Raw genomic sequence first — 12271 nt, 5'->3', positions numbered from 1 at the left:
CGTTTGAAGCGCTTCTTACGATAGCTGATCGTCGTTGCTCGTCTTCGAAGAACAGATTGCAATTGACCGGTTCGCTTCGATCTAGTCACACTGCAGTTTGTTCATTCCGCACTTACTCCTCCTCGTGGCGTACCTACAATCGTTTTTTCACAATAACTTTGTTTAAATTTCACGCATGTTCTCTATTTTAGTGTGCTTTTTTGTAATTTTATTTAATTTTTACTAATTTTTTTTTTTTTAAATACATTTTCCGCTGTAACATCAGGTGTTACCAAACCGGCATCGAGATTTGCACCGAAGCAACCTTGTTCCCGCGTTGGAAACGACTAGGGACGGTGTGTCAATTGTTATTTGATTACTTCTTGTGCTGTGGCCACCATTCGGGCAGGACACCTTTTGACTACTTTCAACATCACAACTAGTAAGTATGCATCAGCTACAATCCTTTGAAAAGAAAAGGAAAATGTTCAGGAAATGTTGTACAGACCAAGACAGAAACTGGAAACAAGACCAAAAATCAATAATCGTTAAGGATTTACCTATATACAACCTCCGCTGCAATCTCGACTATCTTACTGAATTAAATGAGCCAGTATTGTGTAAGGGAACTCCTGTAAACGGGTATCGATCGAGTGCTGATGTATTGGGCAAAGTCATCTTTAAGGTTTTGATGTCGTACTCGGAAGCTTCCCAGCTAGGTTCCTCATCCCATCCACTACAAAATATTATTCTGAAACCAGGAAATTACTTAGAAGGTCCAAAACCTGGCATCCTTAAGAAAATGAGTGAGTCCTATATGCTTCCAAACGATTTTGGTATTTATAATGTTTATATACCTGAAGAAAAAACGTACGAAGACATTAATACCGTGAAAATGATTAATTGGTTATGGGTGAATCAGCGTCATAACTATGATGCTTGGATGAAGATTATTACAGCAATGGTCTTTGCTCAATGTCAAATGCTAGTAGGTCCAATAAAAGACGACTTTACCGCAAAATGTTTTTTGACAAAGATATCCGTGAATGCATTGATTGGGCCCCGAGGAATATGCCATGGTTTATGTGATTTTAAAGTCCCGGAACTTGAGATCAATCAAAGTACAGGAGTATATAGTTGGCCAATAGGATGGTCCTTGCATTTAGATACAGATGACGATAGTTCATTTCACTCGAGTACACCAGTAAACAGTGACTTCGACACGGACAGCGTTGACAGCGGGCCCATTGGTGTGGCACGCAATCGCCCCCGTATAACGGGTTTTACGTCTTTTTCTGAGACGTCCAGTGAAACCTCGAGTGAAGACTCGAGCCAACAGAAAACTAGTAGACTAGACTTTTTCATCGATGGCCGCAGTGGGGACTATTGGGATCAACGTATGCGTAAACGGTTTGATTTATACGTTCGAACATCGTTTAACGAACGGCGAAACCGTAGAGCCATTCGAGAGGCGAGGCGCAATGTTCGGTTCCAATATGACAGAAAACGTCGAACTATGGAGCCGGCTTTCAATGCTGAAGCAAAGCGCGCTGAAGCGTTAGCTGCTGAGCGTGTGCGTACTGAGATCCGAAACCGAGAAGTCATATCACAAATCAATAATATTTACAGACCAAGGGGAAAATCCATTGAACATTATTTATATCGATACAAACAATTAAATCACAAATTAAAATCACAGCTGGAGTGTTCGTGGACAAGATATTACGGTATAAAGTTCATTCCTAAATATTTAAATAATTCAGAGCAACTAAACGATATATCGTTGAAATGTTGGTTGTCACCAGTTCCGTGGATTGAGCAAACCGGAATAAAGTGAGTTTTATTGTATAGTTATCACAATTATTGTACTTTAAGCAATTTATTGGTTTTTTTTTTAAAGTAGTAGTAGATATAATATAATATAATACTAAATACATATTTATTAAGCACAATCAATAGGTATACCGCAAACATTTAAAAATCCTATAATAACATATTTTACCATATCATTCTATTCATTGCTTGCATGATATCATTTTGCTTTGATTTTATTGTCGTTCTCAGGAAGTTCAATAAGGAGTAAGGACTGTGGATAATTTAAAAACAAATTTCATGCGAGCTATCGGCGCACACCCCTCTTAATATGACTTTAATATTATTTTTTAAATTATATCTTTGTTATTAATACAATAATTATTAAATTTATAGCCGCATTCACCGATATCTACTGATATCAAAATTTAACCAGTTATCACATAGGTAGAAAGGTAGATAATAAAAAAGTAATGAGTTATTATTGTCACTTACCATTAAAATATTATCATTAATATTATTTTTTTTTTTTTTTAAACAAATTAAATTTGTACCTATTGTACCTTATTGTAATTATAAATTGTACTAAGAGATTATAAACTTTTACATACTTTACAAATATAATAAGAATTGAATTATTTAAGTTTGAAAAACTCAAAAATAATAACTTTTTTGTAACTAAGACATTAAAAAAAATAAAAATAAAATTTCATAGCTATATAGTTCTTATTATGTGGTAAAAATTTCGTTTCTTAGTTATTGGTGTAGCTTTCTTGGTTTTTCCCTAGTGTTATATTCCTAACACGGAGACTACACATGTGTGAGGTACCACGTTTTCTTAACAAAATTATAAAATTTGCAAATTATTACGCAGTTAAAAAATTATAAAAAAATTATGTTTAATTTTTGATTTTTATTACTAAGAATTGAAGGCTTAAATTAATGTTTCTCAGAAGTAATCAAAGAAATTTAAAAGGTATTAATCTGTATTATTATTATTTTTGAATATTAAAATATGTAATACTTTAATAGCAATAATATTATACAATAATACAATATATACTTCTAACATATGCTGATAAACAGTTTTTGCTCAGATGCGTGTTTCGTAGGCGGTAGATATAGGGTAAGATACTCTATACAATGATATTAATGATGTTATATTGAATTCAAATTTAGTGCATCCATTATTGTGAGCAACCGAATACCTATAGCTACTAATAAATTGTATAGCATATAAGTACCTATACCCAATTGCCTACTTTAGAAAAATATAGGTATTATACATATTGCTATTTTCTATTAAAGTAATTTAATTGACTATAATAAGCACCAGAGTACCTAAGTTGAATTAATTTTCCAAAAACAAGTTATTCATTAAGTATATCATTAATTTTATTTTTAATACATATTTTATTATCATATAATAATGCCCATTAATATTTTATAGTTTACAAATAAAATTATGAAAAATTCTAATTTATGACACTTATAAGTAGGGAACGGATTGAAATGCTCTAAAAAACAAGAAAAATGCCTTCAAAAAATGCTTTAACATCAAAAAATCCACTAAAAATATGAAAATATGCCCTAAAAAACTTTAAAAATGGGTTTATATTCAATAAAAACAAAATGTTGTATTTAAAACTTATAAAAAAAACACATAATTATGAAAAATCTAATAAAAAATATTTAAATACAATACAACCTTAATTAATTAACTTTAGATAAATAGTTTATCGTATCTTATCTCTTATCTTTGCCTTAATGTGGGTAACAATCTGTTGTAACTTGTATTTTGTGTCTACACGTGTCAACAATAATTCCGTAATTTCGTAACATATACATTATACATATTTAGATATTTTAATTTTTTTTTAGAATGAATGTGGAAAAAATGTTGAAAAAATGACTTAAAAACCACAAAATGCACTAAAAATTTAAAAAAATGCAAAATAAAAGTTACATTTTTTAATTCTTTGATATATGAAATGAACTTTTTGCTTGGAAACCAATGTTTTCGGACATTCAGAAAAAAATTCAATTTGCATTCAAATCCGTTTCCTACTTATGAGGAACCTTGTATTAATTTTGATATGTATTTCGACCGAGAATATCATTTTTAAGACGGTGTCTTTATAAAAAATACACTAAAAAATGTCCAGTCACGTATACAAATAAAGAAAAAGTGTCAATACATTTTTAAAACTATATCAAGTTTCTCTAAATTAAAAAAAAAAAATTATTGTAAAATCAACACATTTATCGCCATTTCCAATTAATTAACAATATACAGTTGAGCCTCGATAGTCCGGACCCTCGATAATCCGGTGAACGCGGTAATCCGGACGACAAAATTCCATTTGTTCGTAAATAAATTTTACGAGAATTCCCGCAACCCAATTAATGCATAAAATATTGTTATCTTCAAATACAATTTTGTTATTTTTATTACCTACTGTTCCTAGTAAAGACTTATACATGTATGTAGGTACGTAATAATAGTGAAATAATAGTGAAATAGTACCTAGTGAAATTTAAAATAAAATCTTAGTCATTTTAGTAGGTAATTTTGAAAAACCTCCTGTAATCCGGAAAAATTGATAATCCGGACGATGCTCGATCTGAATTCGTCCGGACTATCGAGGCTCTACTGTAAGTGCTGTATACCTAAACTTATACGTGTATATAGATACCTACCTAGACATATTTTGTATTATTCACTTTTAAGAAGATTGAGTTGTACCAACTCCTAGACTTTAACTCGGGTTGAAATTGGTATGAATTGTAGTTATAAATAGTTTAAAACAAATTGTTTTGTTTATTATATTATTATATATGTACCCTAACCCCAAAGTATGCAAAAAAATATGCTAAGTAAGAATTTGTATTTGAACTCTAAAAATAATTTTTGACCGAATCCAGTTTTAGTATGGTGTAGCAAAATAAAAACATGCAATTGCATAAAATTCACATCCTATAAATATATAATATCAATATAGTAACGTATATATATGTGTGTTTTTGTTCCATATCAGTGGTGGATTTGCTGCGATTGCTATGGCATTACAACGAACGAGATTGATCGAAGTCATTTTGGGAGAAATGGAAGGGAGACACTCTGACGAGCCAAAAAGGCTGTTGCAACAGTTGCCAAAAGGAGCTGATTACTTCAAAAATCAAAAAAAAATGTTCCAAGTATTCAATGTTAACAGTTCATTAGAATTGAACATGGCAATCGTGTCATGTCTAAAAACTCATATGAAAGATACCGGTGTATCAAACTGGGGTGAATTATTTAGTGGTGAAAACTTTGCCTCCGTGGCTAAAGTTGCTAATTCTATTGACAAACGATATAAAATTCATTTTGTGAGTAGTGATTTATTAGCCAACTACAAAAATGACTTAAGACCTGATGCATCAGAAGCAGAAAAATCCATAAGAGATAACTCATTGTCCATTGTGCAGCGTCTTGTACGTGGCCAATTAATCGCTGTTTGGTAAGTTTTTTATTAGCCGTAAAATATATTAATTACACTAAAAATTAGGCTTCTAAAAAAAAATTCATTTGGTCTTATAATATTAAAAATACGTTACATCGTTTTTTATTGTCTGCGACTTACAAACGCATAACATAACAAATTAACGTTCTGAATAAACTTATTTAAGTTTAATACTAGGATGAATTGACTTATTTACAAATGTGTAGAATCAAGAATATTATTTAGTGGATTGTATTATGGTACATATGTATTATCGATTAACCTATGTATTTAAATCTCATGATTTTGATTTTTTAAGCTTTAACTAGGTACTGCGTTTTTGAAATGATGAATATTAGTCAGCAAAAATATTATTTATATACTTAAGGTAATGGTTGAATCTAACGTCACAATATATAATTAATAATGTATTACACATTTTTTCCAATTACCTATAAATGCTGTAAATTTAACATTATTAAGTCTTGTTAAATAATACAAATAAAGTTAAACCCAACAATGGTTATGCTAATATTAATCATATTTTAAGTAAAGTTGTAATTACCTATTATATATTTTTATAAATCGGTATTAGTTCACCGAATTAATTTAAGTAGAACAACCTTCAAATATTAATAATACGTAGGTATAACGAAAGATAAATGACATATAGTCTAATGTCTATAAACATTAGATTATAAAATATATCCTTTAATTTTATATGTAATGTATAATGTATACAATTTGATTTGTTTAGTAATATCATATGTTAATAATATTTTATAATTTATAATTTCAATATTTATATATACACACACATATTTACATTTAAAAACTTTCTGTGACCTACGAAAAATATTAGTGTAACACAATTTTTGATAATGACCCACAGTTTGGAAACCTATAATCCAAATGGTTGATTTTTCGGTAAAAAATGTATGTTTATGGGCGAGAAAATTCCCATAAGGGGTAGTTATGTAACAATTTTTTAGTTTATTTGTTGTAAATATTATTAATATTGTACCTACAGAAAAATGGAAGTTTCAATAAAGATGAGTAGATAAGTAAATAATTCAGTCGGTGCGTCAGAGTTAAAGAGTCTAGGTATAGGACATAGCTGTTATTATCACTGTTGGGTAAATTACTTTTAAGCAGTAATAATTAAGTTACTTTACTTGTCTAAAATAAAATTGTAACGAAAAAAAATTATTATTTTCATTTCTAAGAAATGTATTGCCATTCTACAATCATCTTAAATAAATACACTATTATATATTATATAGTAAAATAGTTGTAAACAATTTGAATAAGATGTATAAAATAAAATAATACATACTAATAAATATTAAATACGAAGTATACAATACGAGCATACGACTGTCGACTTTTGGATAGGCACCAAATATAAAATAACAATTAATAGCTCTTAATCTTGATATTACATTATAATATAAAAATCAAATCATCATAAAAAATTTTTTTATAAAAAAAACACTCTTTTAGCAAAAGTGCACTTTTAGCAAATGTCTATAATAATTTATAACGAAGAAATTTAAATATTTTTATTTACCTAAGGACTTATTAATTATTTATACCAATCAGAAAAATAAAATTATATCATTATTATTTTAAATTGTGAATATTATAGTAATATATATTATTCCACCGAATAGATTTTGTATATATATAAATTGTTTTGAGTGTTAAAAATAAATTACATAAATAAAGAAAAATAAATTGTTGATACGTACTGCATTTATATGATAGTATAACAGTTAGTTGTTTAGTACGCAGTGTTATGACTATTTTATATTTTTACACATAAGCATTTTCTATTTCATAACTCACCTCAATCAGGAACATTGATCTACCACTGACTTTAATGTAATAATAAATCTATTTTGCTTTATCCGTGATTATAATAATAATTTGAATTTGTAATTTGTAATGATTCTCCCTCCAACATCAATTCAATTATCGTGGTTCTCTTGATTATAACTTATAATTTATAGTATATAACAAACAAACAAAAACACACACACACACACACACACACACACACACACACACACACACACACACACACACACACACACACACACACACACACACACACACACACACACACACACACACACACACACACACACACACACACACACACACACACACACACACACACACACACACACACACACACACACACACACACACACACACACACACACACACACTTATTTTATTTTAAAAACATTACATAAATGTGATTACAGACACGTTAGAAAAATTAATATATCAATAATAATTAACTGTATATTATGACGTTTTTTCAGTTACGACGCCGATGAAAAAAAGAGACCAACAATGAACGGTGGCCGGACATCACATTGGACCTTGCTGTGCGGCGTCATTGTGGGATTTCCATCAAAGCAGCCGTCCAAGAAACTATTGTTGACGGAGCAGATTAGGAGCACAGAGATCCCACTCAAGGACAAGCAGTTGGCGTACGTGTACCACTACGAGCCCGAGATCCACTCATTGACGCCAAAGGGATTCATTTCCCGAGAGACAGGCGAGCCGGTGAACATTGAAACGATAAAGAAACAAGCTGTACCCGTCACCGAAAAGCCGAACGACAATGACGACATGCATGGCCAAAACTGCAAAGAAGGACGTCAGAAGTGCCAAAAGTGCTTGATCCAGTACGTGGACAAGGAACTTGATCTCGAGCGCGACGCAGACAACGTGTGGGTGGTGGCCAGGCATCGTGACGAGTACGTGGTGTGGACACTCCGGGAACTTGCCAACAGCAACAGGCAGCTGCGCACCCCTGGCAGGGAAGTACTGAACACTATCCCCCGACATCAAAAGTTGGATTTTTTATCGCGGGAAATTGCCACAGGACAGAAGGTACCAGGGGAGTCAGTGAAGTTTACTTTTTCCACTGAAAGGCAACGGATCCGTGAACAACTGAACATGAAAAGGCGTGAAAACCGCGACTTTTGCACCATAATAGCCGACCAGATGGATTCATTGATACGCAAACACCCGTGTCTCCTCCCATCCCAATTGGTCAATTTTCTGGATCTGTCCATGTACACTAATGATTCGATGGATATGTGGAAGGCCGCTGCAAGGGTCGCTTACGCAACCCCAATCAACTCTCCGCAGACAGAACCGCTACGGTCGAAAAAAATGCCAATGCTAAAGAAACTTAAGAAATCCACACATAAAATGCCTGTAGCGCCGCCACCATTGCCGATACCCACATCTCCGACACCAGTAACACCGCCTATGCACAGATGTATACCTAATACAAATTGTCCGTACATTTTTCACGATGGTTCTAACCTTACCTAACTTAGCTCGGCAGTACGTGTGTTTTGAGTCGATAGATCATCAGTATAAGAATAATGGCATGGACGATATTCCCAATGTCAATGATTTAAATGACACCGTAAGTACAAATCTTTTTCGATTAAGTAATATTATTATTTTTATTAATATTATTAATTATCATGTCGTAAAACTTGGAATGACCTATATCATATATATAATATGCTACAGCCTAAATATATTGTATACAATAATTTAAATGTAATTAATTCAGAACTGATGCTCGAAAATATTTAAGAACTGAAAAATATGTTGCACTCATTTATAAGCAATAATCAACAATAATTAAGTACATAATTAAGTACATAATATATTATATTAAACAGGATGATTAACCATTCACTAAGAATACTCACCCCCATCTTTCATTTAATAAGTTATTTATTTTATTTATTATTTATTTTTTGTTTCTTAACTGTTTGCACCACTGAATTATTAATGTTTACTCACGTATTATAATCATTTGATCATTGAAATTTATATTTGTACAATTTAATACGTTTTATTTGTGCACTACCAGATCACATTATAATTATTTTAGTATATAGTAGAACCTCGATTACCCAAACTAATTCGGACAACACGGAGTTCGAATAATAGAAATTAAAAATAAATAAATATTATTTGTATATTGTACAGTGCATTCAGAACTATTATAGCATACCTATTATCATCTTATTTTACCTGCTATATTACTCATTACTAGGGAACGGACTTAAATGCTCTAAAAAACAAGAAAAATGCCTTTAAAAAATGTTTTAACATCAAAAATGCCCTAAAAACTTTAAAAATGGGTTTATATTCAATAAAAACAAAATTTTGTATTTAAAACTTATAAAAAAACACATTATTATGAAAAATCTAATAAAAAATATTTAAATACAATACAACCTTAATTAATTAACTTTAGATAAATAGTTCATCATATCTTATCTCTTATCTTTACCTTAATGTGGTTAATAATCTGTTGTAACTTGTATGTATATATTTTGTGTCTACACGTGTCAACAATAATTTCGTAATTTCACAATATAATACACGTGCCAACAATAATTTCGTAATTTCGTAACATAATACATATTTAGGTATTTTAATTTTTTTTTAGAATGAATGCGGAAAAATGTTGAAAAAATGACTTAAAAACCACAAAATGCACTAGAAATTTCAAAAACTGCATTAAAGTCTTAAAAATACAAAAAAATGCAAAATAAAAGTTACATTTTTTAATTCTTTGATGTATGAAATGAACTTTTTGCTGGGAAACCAATGTTTTCGGACATTCAGAAAAAAATGCAATTTGCATTCAAATCCGTTCCCTACTCATTACGTATTAGGTTATATTACGAACACAAGATTACTAAATATTATAATTTTATTATAATGTTTGTATTATTTAGTGGCGTAACATTGTTCAATTATCAGAAAACCCGTAGTAAAATATTGATTTAACATTGAGTAGATCTTTTTTTTCTTATGCTAAACAGTGAAAAATTATAATAAAACCATAATTGATAAAATACGACTAATTATCTTTCTGCAGTTATAATAATATTTATATATACATATATTTGTAATTATATATTTAATATATAATTATGTATATTTAATATATAATTATATATATTTAATATATTTTATGTATACATACATACATAATACATATATATATATTATATATAACTACGAACTAGATACATAAACTTAACGAGAATCAATAGAAGTTTTTTTTTTTTGCGAAGGTGGATAGACCAGTTCAGTTCTACTTTTCGATGAATTGCAAGTTGGCACATTTGTTTCGAAAAGCGCACCTGTATCAGAGGGCTACCAATAAAAACCAAGCCTCAACATCAGCAGCGTTCACTGGATAAGCTGTCCAGTGACTGGTTGTGGCCGTGCACAGCGGTGATAAAAGTGACGGCGGTGACGGTTTCGAAAAAAATTCGGCAGTACGAAAAACGGGGCGAGTCCACCTTCGTTTTGCCACAAAATCAAATAGCGCGCGAGTCTATCAACACCCCCCCCCCTCCCAGCCGTCACCAACTACTATACCACCACTACAGCCGCTTACTGTGCCGCGTGCGCATGTGCCCAAACAACTACAACCCTTAACCCATACATTTTACCATCCAGCATGCCACTGTAGCGCAACGTTCTACAGATATCAACATCACCCTCGTCGCGCAATTCTCATCACAGCATTAATCGCGCCTTACATTATTCCATCATACTCAAATATTCAACTGCCTGAATTAGCCGTAATACTCATCGCTGTAATATAATATATCAATATATAATTTTATTCGATCACTTATCTGTGCAAAATGCAGAACAATTTTAACACGAATCAAACAACCGAATCGAACACGACCAGACGGACCAGGCGGACCAGGCTCAGACGACGACGACGACGACGGACCACCACCAACAACAGGGACGTCACCGTCGATCAAGAGCAGTACGAACCATTGATAACCATCCAGGCGACCATCCTGACGTTCATCATCCTGTTCCTCGTCTTAACACCAATTTTGGTTGGTATTTACAAGACAATATACGAGTTTGTGTTTGAAATCGGTTTCGTATACAACATGTTCATATACCCAATTATGCCTATTTTTCCTAAATACTTAGTTTCTGATAGTTTCATAGCATTCTTCAACACATTGCTCATAACTATTCTTATAGCGTTTATGGTTGCCATATGGCGTTTAACGTATTTCGCTATTCGAGTATTCATTGTGATCATAGGAGATGATGAAGTTTAATCCCATATTACTTTATTTATATTATAGACTTAGTTAAAAAGCAAATCACTGATTGACTATTTTGTGAATAACTGAACGTTAACCGTTTAGTTTTTTTTCCATCGTTTTACATATTGATCAGGGTTTGCTTACCATAGTAGTATTAAAATATTATTCGTTAGTTTTCGTAATTGTTAATATGTATTATTATTTATTCATTAAGAATTTAATCGTATAGAGACAACGTTTTTTCTAGAAAATATGTCCAATAGTGTTTTTACCATAAACTTTTATAGAGATCAAAATTTAAGTTTATACTGTAACTACAATAATTATGGAGAATAAAGAGCTTCATAAATTATTAGTTATATCTATTCACCCTCTATCTCTAATTTTAAATCAAAAACGGTAAAAATTTCATACTTATAGTTATTACTTAATATGTTGATGCCTGCGTTAAAGCAGCAATTTAATTTCAACTACTTATTTATACGTTACATATATTACAACTATTTACAACTTTTTTTACAATCAAATTTTGTCTGTATTATCTGGAGCAGTGCCAGATTATATTTCATCAGCCTGTGATAGATTATATTTGCATACAGATTGTATAATGCTTGATTATTACAAATTTTAAGTCATTAAGTTTGTATATTAATATTTATACAAATATTTTTATGATAAAAGTTTAAGTTTATTTTATATATAATTTAGTTGTTTAAGTTTCATTTATTAATAAATACGTATTCATTATAATTATATAATGATGCCTTAATAACAAATATTACTCAACGTGACGTTGTATTTAATCGGCGATGTCACCTGAATTTCGTATAAATAATATTTTACAATGAA

General features: G+C 30.8%; 1 pseudogene across 1 annotated transcript; it reads left to right on the top strand.

Annotated features, from left to right (window-relative positions):
- Nucleotides 1–242: 242 nt before the first annotated feature.
- LOC149062350 (uncharacterized) lies at nucleotides 243–10537 on the top strand (annotated as a pseudogene). Its single transcript, XR_016189886.1, has 4 exons — nucleotides 243–1812; nucleotides 4830–5291; nucleotides 7607–8730; nucleotides 10409–10537. The product of XR_016189886.1 is annotated as an uncharacterized LOC149062350 (transcript).
- The last annotated feature ends 1734 nt before the right edge of the window (nucleotides 10538–12271 follow it).

This window comes from Diuraphis noxia, unplaced genomic scaffold (genome assembly GCF_037042655.1).
Source record: "Diuraphis noxia isolate RWA-SAM2 unplaced genomic scaffold, SU_Dnox_SAM2 contig0001, whole genome shotgun sequence".
Lineage (NCBI taxonomy): Eukaryota > Metazoa > Arthropoda > Insecta > Hemiptera > Aphididae > Diuraphis > Diuraphis noxia.
This window is presented reverse-complemented; position numbering and strand designations above follow the sequence as displayed.